The 13,758-nt window shown below is 39.8% G+C and overlaps 1 protein-coding gene and 1 pseudogene across 2 annotated transcripts in view; one reads left to right on the top strand and one right to left on the bottom strand.

Annotated features, from left to right (window-relative positions):
* The window catches only part of VWA5A (von Willebrand factor A domain containing 5A), a 29,838-nt gene extending 28,139 nt beyond the window's left edge, over positions 1 to 1,699 (bottom strand). The window contains exons 1-2 of one of the 2 annotated variants that reach the window (XM_004019801.5): positions 1,647 to 1,699; positions 619 to 663 (exon numbers count right to left, since the gene is read on the bottom strand). The gene's annotated coding sequence lies outside the window, so the exon portion shown is untranslated. Of the gene's footprint in view, positions 1 to 618; positions 664 to 756 lie in introns of both variants that reach the window. The other variant, XM_042238240.2, reaches the window with a different exon arrangement.
* A 678-nt stretch (positions 1,700 to 2,377) lies between these two features.
* LOC105604040 (SIN3-HDAC complex-associated factor-like) lies at positions 2,378 to 6,058 on the top strand (annotated as a pseudogene).
* The last annotated feature ends 7,700 nt before the right edge of the window (positions 6,059 to 13,758 follow it).

Raw genomic sequence — 13,758 nt, 5'->3', positions numbered from 1 at the left:
ACCATTTCAGGTGACATATTAACAAAGAAATCAATGTATTTACATATACTGTGTAAATGATTCCTTTATGCAGAGAAGTAATAGGTGGAGCTGGTCCTACCCATTGAAGATGCCCTGGGACTTTTCTGAACCCAAGCATTTGTGAGATTGCCTCTACGTATTCTAGACCATCTATGCTCATCCCAATCACCATTTAAGGTATATCACACACTATCCACACTCCAGAGCAAAGTCCAGGTTGCTCCTCCAGATGATGGCAATCCTGTTTCTTATCGCGGTGCCCCTCCTCACAAATCAGAGCCAATAAAACAGGCTCTTCCTTCCGTGTCTGTTTTTATTTTGAGCAACTGAGTCAAACCTGACTGTGGTAAAATGGCACACTATCTGACAGAGAAACACAGAGCACAGTACCAGCTGTAGGGGAGGAGAGGTTTCCATGCAGACTCCTAACTGGGCTAAATTTCCTGCTAGAACAGGCTGGAGCTGAGGACAGGAAGAATTGCTAACCACACCAGCAGGGCGCTTAAAGCAGGAGGAGGACACCGACCCGGGTACAAGAGCTGAAGAAACTGCGTCACATGTCAGGCCACCCATGCTCCAAAATTAGGTAATACTCACCCAGGGTGGTTTTCAGACGGGGTGAGAGAAGCAGAGGGATGTCTCCTATAAAGAAACAACCCTATTTATTTCCTGATTATGACCCCAGAACAAATCCCTCTTTGCCAGTCATTTGATTTCCTGCACCCTCTCCCCTACCCTTTTCAAACAAATGATGCTGCGTCAGAATTAGTTCTTCCTTCAAGAAGGCACTTCAGAAATGCAGCCAGCAACAGGTAGGCAGACTGGCCACAGCGGCTGGCCAAGGTCAGAGCCTTGAATCCCAGGCAGCAGGGAGAGCAGAAGATGGCTCACTGAGCCGGGGGCGGGGGGCCTCAGTGCTAGGCTGACCCTCAGGAATGCAGGCGCCCCGGCAGAGCGGGGGCGGGAAGGAGCAGCTAGCGGTGGCGCAGTGGGTCACACCCCTGCAGCCTGCTGCAGGGCAGAAGTGGAGAACCCGGAATCCGGAGGAGTGGGTGAAAGCGGGACTCCTCTAGAAACGGAAAGTGACTGAGTCTTTATTCAGTCCTAAAATTTCAGCATCCAAATACTAACGGAAGGGATCTGAGTCAGTCCTCAATTTCTATATAGAAACCTTTAGGGGCTGCAATCCGACTGGGGAGGGGGTTGGGGGTCGGGGGTGGGGGGACTTGGAGAGAGAAGGCTTGAAGCTCCATTTCCCCAGCATAAAATCACATAAAATTGAGAAACATCAAGTGTCCACAGGAAACAAAGGAAGGAAGAAAGAACGAGAGAAGTTGATCAAAAGTAAAATGAAATAAGAGAAGTGAAGTAGAAAGAGGGGTCTTGGGATTATACGGAGATGGCTACACCCCCCTTCCACATTCAGCAGGATTCCCCTGACCCACCAAACACGCAGATACCCTCTGGGCATCGCACTCCAGGACTGAGTTCCCTCCCCTGGGCTTGCAGTTAAAACGAGCCCCGAAAGATTTAAAGACGGGGAAAGGGAGTTGTAAGAGGCAGGTCTCAATCCTCAAGAGCTAGGGGTGCCATTCAGCGCCGGCGCGGGCGCCCTACTCACTTACCTCCAGCTGTTCCCAGCACTCTGCGTCGCTGCAGGCAGAAAACAGCTGCAGACAGAATTTCCAGAAAGCCACGCCCCCTCTTAGGGACCGGATGTAAGGTAGTGACTACGTGACTAAGGGATCGACGGAAAATTCTTACACAGAATATTGAAAATTTCACTTCTCTCTGGTTCAAGTCCTCAACCCTGGAACGTTTTTGTCTTTGTTTTTGTTTTCCTTTGTCTTGTCTCAGTTAAGGAACAAACAGGAGAGGCAAAGGGAAGGGATTTTTTTTTTTTTTAACGAAAACACTGTAAGAAACTACATTAACATCAAAAATTACGTGTTTTTGTAATAGACTGAATTAGCGTTTCTTCATTCTTACTGTGCTAGACCCCAAACTCTATTGGCTTTATATCATTGATTCATTTTTCATTTGAGTCGTTTGTTCCAAGATTGTATCCCTTCCTACAGTATGTGACGAAAATGAGGAGCCAAGGAAAGGCACCCACAGACCAAGTCTTCCAGTCATGAGTCACTTGTGGGTTTTTCATTCCGGCTATAAAATCAAATGATGGGGGCTAACAGTGCAAATAAATGAGAATATTTGTGCTCATTCAGGCCTTAGGTGCATTTTGGAATTCAAACTCAGCTTAGCAATTTAAAAGCTACGTTTTTAAGCATTTCCATGTACTACATACTACTATTAAAACTATGAGAATTGAAAGTATTTTTTCAAAAGTGAAGTCTAGGGGAAAGCGGAATCTACACCTTCCCCGCCAGCGAAAGCAACTGCAGAATTGCAGAAGACAATCTTTCTAGACAAGGCAGTTGAGGAGCAGGGAGCGATTTGAAGGGGGGGTTGACTTGGCGTGCACTGCGCCTCTCGGGAACATTATTGCGCGTGGAACGGCTGCTTTTGGAAGGCTATTGCCCAGAAGAAAAGATGTTTGGTTTTCACAAGCCAAAGATGTACCGAAGTATAGAGGGCTGCTGAGCTAAATCCTCCAGTTCTCGATTCACTGACAGTAAACGCTATGAAAAGGATTTCCAGAGCTGTTTTGGGTTACATGAGACTCGTTCAGGAGATATCTGTAATGCCTGTTCCTGCTTGTGAAAAGATGGAAGAAATTGCCAGCAGGATCAAAAAAAAAAAAAAACAAAACTGGAATTATGTGGTAGACGCAAGGGCAGGACCCAGTCTAAAGACTACACTGAAACCAAAGACAGTGAAAACTCTATCTGGAAACAGGATAAAAAGTAACCAGATCAGTAAACTGCGGAAGGAATTTAAACGCCACAATTCTGATGCTCACAGTACAACCTCAAGGGCCTCTCCAGCTCAGTCTCCCTGTTACAGTAACCACTCAGATGATGGCTCAGATACAGAGATGGCTTCTGGCTCCAACAGAACGCCAGTGTTTTCCTTTTTAGATCTCACATACTGGAAAAGACAGAAAATATGCTGTGGCATTATCTATAAGGGCCGTTTTGGGGAAGTCCTCATCGACACACATCTATTCAAGCCTCGCTGCAGCAATAAGAAAGCAGCTGCTGAGAAGCCGGAGGAGCAGGGGCCAGAGCCTCTGCCTATCTCCACTCAGGAGTGGTGACTAAGCTGTATGTAGAAGGGGAGCAAAAACGATTTAAATTTTGGAAAACAAAGCAACAAAATGACCCTCCTATTTTCAATTTGGATACCTTCTATTCTGCCAAAAGATGGATTTGTAGAATAGTTTTGAATGGGTTATTTTTCCTCCAGTTCCACAAGAGTTTGTGAAGCCAGTGAAGCTTACTAAGAGATAAAAAGAAGTGTACATAATATTTAAGATGCTGAGTATTTCATAGGAAAGCTGAATGCTGCTGTAAAGTACTCTTTAAGTCTTTTTTAAAAATCCCCTTTTAATGAATGAAACTAGGGGAATTTTCAGGGGACAGAGACGGGATTTGTTGTATGATAAACGTATGTAGTTTTAGTCTTTCTATTTTGAGAAGCAGTGGTTGGGGCATTTTTTAAGATGGCTGGCTACACTTGTTTTCCTTCATTATAATAAAGTTGTCATAACTCAGTAAACATGGACTTGCCCCTAGAGGTAGTTGTTAATAACTGAAATATTAAGGTCTTGCCAAGATTCTGGTGATTCAAACCTGTACTACTGAATATTAAACAGGACAGACAGCTCTCTGGTGTGAATATCTTGAAGGAGTAATTTCTAAATATGCAGAGGTAACTTGACTGTACATGTTGCATCCTGTGTCACCTCCCTCCATATTGATATTCGATACAGATTTTAATTTATATGAAACTTAAAAAGCAGAATGAAAAAGCAGAATTAAAGTTCCTCTTGGGGAAATGTCAAGTCTTTAGGATAAGCAATCCTATATGAATAGTACCAAAGCATTACCACTTGGTAGAGAATATTCTCTATTAAAAATGTTAGATTATCTGAAAAATAACAATGTGCAAGTCTTTAGGATGGCACACGAGAAAAACAAAGGTTAATGCTTCTTGGGGCATGTTTCTTAGAGGGCTTGCAAGTGTATAAGTAATTTGTTTATGTTACGTGACTGGTGACTTCACTGAAAATCTGCACAATTCAGTTTTCACTCTGGATTACTTCAGTTGACCTTTGTGAAGGTTTTATCTGTGTAGAATGGTTGTTTGACTTGTTTTAACCTGTTAGGGTTTGGGGATTTTTTTTTTTTTCATTCTATATTAAAGTAAAATTCTACTAAAAGAAAAGAGGTGTGTGTTAATGCTGAGTGGGTTGGTTTTGGTTTGGCTTCTTTTAGTCAGGCTTTCTGAACACTGAGGTGTTAGATGATACATCCTAAAGGTGGAGCTCTTCCATTCTAAAACCTTCATTAAAAGCCTTTTACTTGAACCCAAACCAAAGTACTCTCTATTGCCTCTTGTCTAAAAGTACAGGGAAAATATATCGCCTGTTTTAATAATGAGGAAGCATCATTTACCTCCCTGATAAAACATGACTCGGTACTTATTTTTAAAACTGGATTTTAAAGATTGGATATTATACATAACAAGAGAGTGAGCCACTTTTTATGGGCACCCTACCGTTTTATAGTTCTTAATCGAAACTTAAAGTTTTATATTTCTTCCTTTGGAAAAAACTACAAGCCACCGTATGCACAGACTACACAGTGAGTTGGGTCAGTGCTCTCACAGACTTTGAGGTGTATTACAAGAACCCCAGCCATTATCATCTTCCTCCTGAGTTATTTTGAAATTCTTTTTTGTACATTTTGGCTGCAGTATTGGCGGTAGAATATGCTATAATATGGATCATCTCTACTTCTGTATTTATTTATTTATTACTAGACTTCAACCACCGTCTTCTTTCCCCCTTCCACCTCTCTTTGCCTGTAGGATGTACTGTATGTAGTCATGCACTTTGTATTAATACATTAGAAATCTACAAATCTCTTTTGTAGTTTTTATACTGTTGGATACTTATAATCAAAAGTTTTACTAGGGTATTGAATAAATTTAGTCTTATTAGAAAATTTAAAAAAAAAACAAAACAAAAGTGAAGTCTAGATCATCATTGCTCAATAGAAAGATAATGCGGGGTCTTTCCTGGTGGTCTAGTGGTTAAGACACCACCCTTCCAGTGTAAGATGTGCAGGTGTGAACCCTGGCAGGGGAACTAAGATCCCACATACCACATGGCCAAAAAACTAAAAAGAAAAAAAAATTTTAGAAAAGGAAAGATAATACAGTCACATGAGTGATTATAATGTCCTAGAAGCCCATTTTTTTAAAGCAAAGAAAAAAATAAAGTAGCTGAAATCAATTTAATGCTGTATTTAATATGGTATATACAAAAACTTATATTTTAACATATAATGATGTAAAACTCCTTATGAAGCATTTTGCATTTTTTGTACGAATTTTTGAAATTAATAATGTATTTATATTTACACTACACCTAGATTCATACTACATTGCAAATGCTCAGTGACCACACATAACTAGTGGCTATAATATCCCACAGCATGGGTCTAGAATATAATTTTTTAAAAATCAAAGTTGACTGTCAAATAATTGCCCCCTTTAAAGAAGGGAACCATTAACACAAAAGTGGCAGAAACAGCACTGAATCACGAGTCAAATACATTTTGTTTCAATGCCAGCTCTAACACAGGGTACCATCTGATCCATCAGAGAGGCTCTCTGAGCTCATGTTTTAACCTGTAAAAAAAAAAAAATAATAAATACTTCTAAGAATTGCCATACAAATTAAACAAGACATTTTGTGCATGGTGTCCATTGTGTATAAAAATATTTCTAGTATTAAAATTTCTATTTTAGAGGCTGATGATGTCACAGACTAATTCACACGCTAGACTTTATGTGACTTAACTAAGCATTAAGCGGACACTACACATCTGAGTCTAAGATAGGTGTCCACAGGCTCTTCTCTCCACTCCTGTGGCTCGATGGCCTGCAAACACCAGAACCTCTAGCTTACGGGAAAATCAGAAGTTAATTTAGAAACTGTTTGTTTTAATTCCTATACAACATAAACATTGTGACTATGAAACTCACCTTCCTCCTCTGAAACTAGCTGAGTATCTTTTCTTTCCCTAATCTCATCATTTTAAGAGGAAAGATGTCAGTTATTCCTTTTCATCTTTACGTTAAGAAGAAGCAGGTTTAAATGAATGTGACTTCTGTTCTCAGTTCAAGTATTTTATGCCAAGAAATATAAAAGCAAGTGTCCCTCAAGGAATTCTGACCTCTGGGGTTTAGTGGCCTAAATATTTGTAAGAATATATCCTAAAATATTCTTTTTACATGTGAAAACCTGTGTAATATCATATTTCCAGAACAATCCAATTAATATAACCTAATATCAGATACATATTTAGAACACAATTCTAAAAGAAATAGAATGTGTAAAAGAAAGAATGTAATATTCTCTTAAGTGTTTTAAACTATAGTGGTAGATTTTCAGTCATATTTTTAAGTAAGACATGGATAAAGTTTTAATTTAAAAAATATAAGAATAATTCAAATATTATATAAATTTATTCCTACTCCAAAATTATATAACTACTCTTTCTCCTTTAAAAATTTTTATTGATTTGTAGTTGATTTGCAATGTTGTATCAGTTTCAAATGTACAGTAAACTTTTTCAGTTATATATATATGTCTGTATATATGTATTCTTTTTCAGATTGTTTTCCTTTATAAATTACTACAAGATATTTAATATTGAATATAGTTCCTTGTGTTATATGGTAGGTCCTTGTTGTTTATCTATTTTTATATGTAGTAGTGGGTAGCTATTAATTCCAAACTCCTAATTTATCCCTCCCTCCCTTTTCAAACCTTTGGAAGCCGTAAGTTTGTTTTCTATGCTTATTTCTGTTCTGTAAACAAGTTCATTTGTGTAGTTGTTTTCGATTTCACATATAACTGATATCATAGTTGTCTTTTTATATTGGACTTACTTCACTTAGTGCAATAGTCTCTCAGACCATCCATGTTGCTGCAAATGGCATTTTTCATTCTTTTTTAATGTATGAGTAATATTCCATTGTATATATTGTATATTCCAATCTTCCTCATATAGTCATCTGACAATGGACATTTAGGTTGCTTCCATGTCTTTTTGTTGTTGTTGTTTAGTCACTAAATCATGTCCGACTCTTTTGTGACCCCATGGACTGTAGCCCGCCAGGCTCCTCTATCCATGGGATTGCCCAGGCAAGACTTCTAGAGCAGGTTATCATTTCCTCCTCCAGGAGATCTTCACGACCCAGCAATCAAACCCACATCTCCTACTTGTCAGTCAAAATCTTTACCGCTGAACCACATCTTAGCTATTTTTAATAGTGCTACTATGAGCATGAGGGTGCATGTATCTTTTCGAATGAGTTTTTGTCTTTTCTGAATATATGTCCAGGAGTGGAAAAAATTCAGTTATATAATTGTAAGTGACAAATGATGGAATTTTTAAAATTTATTATTCAGTATTTTGGGGAGTTCTCTCACAGTCCAGTGATTAGGACTCAGTGCTTTTACTGCTATGACTTTTGGTTTCAATCCATGGTTGAGGAACAAAGATCCCACAAGTTACAGAACATGGGCAAAACAAGTATTGATGATATCTGTGATGTGATGTGAAGTCACTCAGTCGTGTCTGACTCTTTGCAACCCCATGGACTGTAGCCTACCAAGCTCCATCCATAGGATTCTCCAGGCAAGAATACTGGAGTAGGTTGCCATCTCCTAGATAGCATATTGAAAAGCAGAGACGTTACTTTGCCAACAAAGGTCTGTCTAGTCAAGGCAATGGTTTATCCAGTGGTCATGTATGGATGTGAGAGTTGGACTGTGAAGAAAGCTGCGTGCCAAAGAATTGATGCTTTTGAACTGTTGTGCTGGAGAAGTCTCTTGCAAGTCCCTTGGACTGCAAGGAAATCCAACCAGTCCATCCTAAAGGAGACCAGTCCTGGGTGTTCATTGGAAGGACTGATGCTGAGGCTGAAACTCCAATACTTTGGCCACCTCATGCGAAGAGTTGACTCATTGGAAAAGACCCTGATGCTGGGAAGGATTTGGGGCAGGAGAAGGGGACGACAGAGGATGAGATGGCTGGATGGCATCACTGACTCGATGGACATGAGTCTGAGTGAACTCAGGGAGTTGGTGATAGGCAGGGGGGCCTGGCGTGCTGCTATTCATGGGGTCGCAAAGAGTCAGACATGACTGAGCGACTGAACTGAACTGAACTACAGATGAGCTCACTGAAAGATGACGCAGCCTCATTCTCTTCACAACCTTGCAGTCTAGTGAGGAGAGGACTGGCCAGCACACGCCTCATCCTGACCAACTGCTGGATGAATGAATCACTGTATCCAGTGCTCTCTTTGACTTAGAACCATCACTCCTAATATATCAAACCCATCCCTGAGGAGACCAGCAAGTCATTATAAAAAGTGGTAGGAACTGGTTGAGTTTCAGAGATGAGGCAGAACACTACTGTCTATAGCAATAGTAGCAGTCTTTAGGGAAGGGTAGATTTTAAACTTTCAGAAGTAGGGAGAATTCACTTAGGCTGGAGGACACAAAGGGATATTCAGATGAAAGATAAAATAATCACTGCCAGATTCCTAATTCAATCGGAATACTTTGTTTTTCTCCAGCTTAGAGATTCATGGCCTGAAAACGAGGTAAGATACACTAATTTATACTAGAAGTTTTTCATTTCCTAGAAAAATCACAAAATGAGATTGAGTGTATCCCCCAGATTTACTGATATATAACTGACAAATAAATATTGTGTACACTTAAAGTGTAAGCTTCCCAGGTAGCCCAAGTTTAAAAGTATCCACTTGTCAATGCAGGAGATGCAAGAGTCAAGGGTTCAATGTACAGGTTGGGAAGATCCCCTGGAGAAGGAAATGAAAACCCACTTCAGTATTCTTGCCTGGTAAATTCCATGGACAAAGGAACCTGATGGGCTATGGGCCATGGGATCTCAGAAAGTCGGACAAGACAGAGCAATTGAGTACCCACACACATACATACTTAAAGTGTATGAACATGACTTGATATATTTTGAGATGATTATCACATTAACACATTAACCACCTTATATGGTGACTGTTTTAAAATTTTTTCAGTTATAAGATAAATTCCTGGAATCTGATGTACAGCATGTGAATCTTATTCATAATGCTATTTGTATACTTGAATTTGGCTAAGAGATCAACTTTTAATGAAAAGAAATGAGTCCTCAAAGATATGGATTATGGTACTAGAAGAGTAGATATTTGACACCGTTTTCTTGCTTATCCTTAAAATACTACAGATAAACATCTGTTCTCTTTATATATGTTCTAGCAAAATTATTGCATAAGGTCTACTAGAGTCAATATTTCATTTTTTATTTTTATTTAAAAAAATTTTTTTGGAGTTAAGTATTTTAAACACAAAGTTCCAAGCATACCCAAGACCTATATGAGACCTCCACCAGGCCATGAATCATGCATATTGTGAATAATGTTTAGTAAAATAAATCTCAAATCAGACTATTATGATCCTGTGAGTGTGAGTGTGTGTATGCGTCACTGTCTCACCATGCAAGTAGTTTGTTTGGAACTAAAAATTATTTGTAATTTGCTGCAAAATTATTTTGAGGGGGTGATACCAGATTGCAAAAAACAATAAATGTAATTCAAAGGCAAGGAGAAGTGTTCGAACTATCTCATATTCTTTTTGTAACGTGGATAAGTCAAAGTGAAATGAACTAAAGCAATGTCTTCACAGTTATGCCAGGCAACCCTCCTAATGTGGAAGGAGATAATTTAAGTGATTCGCTCTGTGTTCTAACTTCTGTTTGTTGAATTAAAGGTGAGCTGAGTCCCTATATATAATTGTCAATGTGTTATTTGACTTAGAATATATATTTCAAATATATCAAATCCTTCTCTGTGGGGCAAAGCAAATCATTTATCTTATTCTCATACAGATAATTACATAATTTATTTTCCACCACGGTTGGAATTCTTCTGGAGGAGGGCATGGCAACCTACTCCGGTATGCTTGCTTGGAGAATCTCCATGGACAGAGGAGCCTAGCAGGCTACAGTGCATGGGGTTGCAAAGAGTCAGACATGACTGAGCAACTGAGCACATATTCCAGCACTGGCATGGTGCAGTCATCCAAGAAATACCAAGGGGTACATGTACCTCTAGGAGATGTTTTTCTTTAATCCTTAGACAGAAAATAATATAAGACTTTGGTTATTAGAATTATGTGAAATAACATGTGAAAATCAACTTGTCTGCTGCTTTGGGGATATCAATATAGAAGATTTTACTGGCTTTATACCTGTCACTCTCCTTTGCTTCCTTGGGGAAAGTTTCTGAAGTGGAATAAAACTTAGAGATCAAGAAGTTACACAGAGAGACAAGCACTAAGAGTAAACACAGAGAATGACTTGGATGCCGTCTCTCTTCTTCCTCTTTTCCTTTATCCAAAAGCCATGGTTTAGGTGCTGTCTCAAGGTAGAGGAAAGAAGAGTCATGTGAGCTAGTGAAAAGCCTGGACACTAGAGAGGTAGTTTTTGTTTTTTCATCTTTCTTTCAATTTTTTAGCTCTTTTTAATCTATGATCTTCTGAAGTTTTCTGTTGGGGCATTCAGGTTTGGAAAGAACCACTGCTCCCTCCAAACCCTGCTCTCACTGTCCTAAGTACAAGCCACCTGGGAGAGTGTCCACTCCACCATCCCCAACAGTGCCTGGCAGCCCCCATGGGCACCCTGGGCTTGCTGCTGCTCCACCAGACATGGCTGCTTTAGTCGGAAGGGAGCCGTGGTCAGTGGAGTGAAGACATGTTCTTACACTTGGTCTGCATGACTGTTATGCTTTGCTGGTATTTATCCAACAAATGGTAATGTGCAGCAACATCTTGTAGAGATTCTACCAAAATCAAGTGTGGGTTTTTAGATCCCTCAGATACTGTGAAAATATGAAAAGGAAATGGTCCAAAGTTCAGTCTCAGTGAGAGCTTCACACTGTCCTCAGGTTTTGCCTGTGGAAGGGGAGATAGAGCTAAAGTGGCTCCCTCTAACCCTAGTTGTCTGATTATGCAAATCTGGGGTTGGGAAATGAAATTTTTAATTTCAGTAGCATTCCAGTTCAGTTCAGTCACTCAGTCGTGTCTGATTCTTTGCGACATCATGGGCCGCAGCACACCAGGCCTCCCTGTCCATCACCAACTCCCAGAGTTTAACCAAACTTGCGTCCATTGAGTCGGTGATGCTATCCAACCATCTCAGCATTCCAGAGGTACATAATCAAGAAATCCTGGGCCATAATGTAGCAAAATGCCACCGTCCAGTTCTGCAAATCAGAGTCTGTCCTGAAGGTCAAAGTCCACACCTCAGAAAGACATCTGATAAAGAAGGGAATAGGGAAGCCAAGTGATGTGAAAAGTATCTGAGTGGAAGCACAGACATAGAGCATAGAGATGCTGTATAGAGACTCTCCACCCATAAACACTGCAATCGTCACCTTCGCTAACCTCCAACAGGCAGAAGGGGATCTTCTGCCTATATATATGTGCCCCAGGGTTCGGGTTGACCCTCTGTGCATTTTTCTTCAAGACAATGTCAGGAGGAGCTGTTTCAGCTAAAGGGATTATGATAAAGAGCTATGTATTCATTTGCCTAGAATACGTATCCCATGGGCAGGAATCAGACCATCCATACTGTTAGCCTATGGTCTCCCACTCCCAAGCTGAAGGATATTCCAAGTATAGTAGAGGAAGGTAGCTATCATACTTGCATTTAGAAATAAAGGAAAACAAATATCCAGGAGAGAGACCCAGAAACAACACAGTCCCAGACTTGTCCATGGTACCCTAACCCGGGGGACGAAATCTTAGAGGATACTCTTGTCTTAAAGGAGGGAGGTGGGAGGGGGGTTCATGTTTGGGAATGCATGTAAGAATTAACGATTTTAAAATTTAAAAAATAAAAACTAAAATTAAAAAAAAAAAATTGGCTCACAGAGGCACCTAATCAAGCTGATAAGTGACAGAGACACTGCTTTAGAGCAATAATGATTCCATTTTTCTTTTTGATCTCCAGTGTTCCTGGTGTTTAGGAAAAGATTCTGTTTTTTTGAGGGGAAGTGGGAGGGGAGCTGGGCTCCAGGGAGGTGGGGGGGAGGGACACAGAGAAAGGCAGAGAAGAGAGGCCCAGGTAGCCTGGCCACTGATCTTCCTGCCTTGCTGAGAACCTGCATTCATTCCTGCCCTCAGGTGTGTGAGAGGAGCTGGTTCCTGTCTTCCTTTTTTAAAAATAATTCATTTACTTTATTTATGGCTGTGATGGGTCTTCCTTTCTGCATATGGGCTTCCTCTAGCTGCAGTGAGTGGTGGCTACTCTTCATTGCAGAGGATGAGCTTCTCATTGAAATGGCTTCTCTTGTTTCAGAGCAAGGGCTCCGGGTGCAGGGGCTTCAGTGATGCTGCACTGGTTCAGTAGTTGCAGCTCACAGGCTCTCGAGGGCAGCCTCAGTAGTTGCGGCTCACAGGCTTAGTTGCTCCTCAGCATGCAGGATCTTCCCAGATCAGGGATTAAACCCATGTCCCCTGCATCAGTAGGTGGATTCTTAATCACTGTACCACCAGGTAAGTCCCAGGAAAAGCTTTAATTGCCCCAGATGGGACTATGTTCAGTTATTTACTAGTGAATCTTGCAATCATGAATGCTATAATACTATAGTTTCAACTTTGCAAGATACATTCAAGTGGGAAACATTTGTGCATGTGAACACAGTCCCAAATAGATTTCAACGGTGAAGTCAAAATTAACGTTAAGAACTGTCTAATGTGGAAATATATGAGACATAAGCCAAGAGTGAACCCTAACAGTAACCATGGACTTTAGACAACAATAATACGTCATTGTAGGTTTATAAATGTAACAAATGTACTACTTTGGTGAGGATGTTGAGAACAGGAAAGGCTGTCCCTGTGTGGGATATACAGGGAGTATATGAAAAATCTCTGCATCTTCTGCTCAATTTTGCTGGAAAAACATAACTGCTCTTTAAAATATTATTTTCTTAAACTTGTTTAAATAGGAAAAATTATATGAGATATAGCAAACTCTGTGCACAGATAAACATGGGTGACCTTAAATCCTGGCATATTAAAGAAGTTTTAACTATTTTAAGAAATTTGAGGGATAAAAAATTAATTGGAAAGGGAAATAATGAGATAAAAAACTTAAAGTAGTAAAATCTATTAAAAATAATATTTTCAAATGGATAAACATGTAAAGGGATCTTGAAAATTATCAACAAATTGATAACCCTTTAATAAACCAGATTAAGAAAACAAAGAGGGAGAGTAAGTAAATCTATGAGGAAAACTTAGTCCTCATCTTTTAGCCTGTGGAACAGAGAAGATAAATCCTACTGTTTCTGACTCCTCCAACAAATATTTAAGGATGAGATTCTCTGGGTTTGTTTCAGAATAACTCAGGGATGAGCACTGAAGCAGGGTAAAGGGTACACGGGAATCATCCCACCAATCTCTCCTTTTTCAAAATTGCATAGTTACCTTTTGAAACTAAAATTATGATT

Source organism: Ovis aries, chromosome 21 (assembly GCF_016772045.2).
Source record: "Ovis aries strain OAR_USU_Benz2616 breed Rambouillet chromosome 21, ARS-UI_Ramb_v3.0, whole genome shotgun sequence".
Taxonomy (NCBI): Eukaryota; Metazoa; Chordata; class Mammalia; order Artiodactyla; family Bovidae; genus Ovis; species Ovis aries.
Note: the sequence above shows the minus strand (reverse complement) of the source record. Positions and strands in the feature narration are given on the sequence as shown.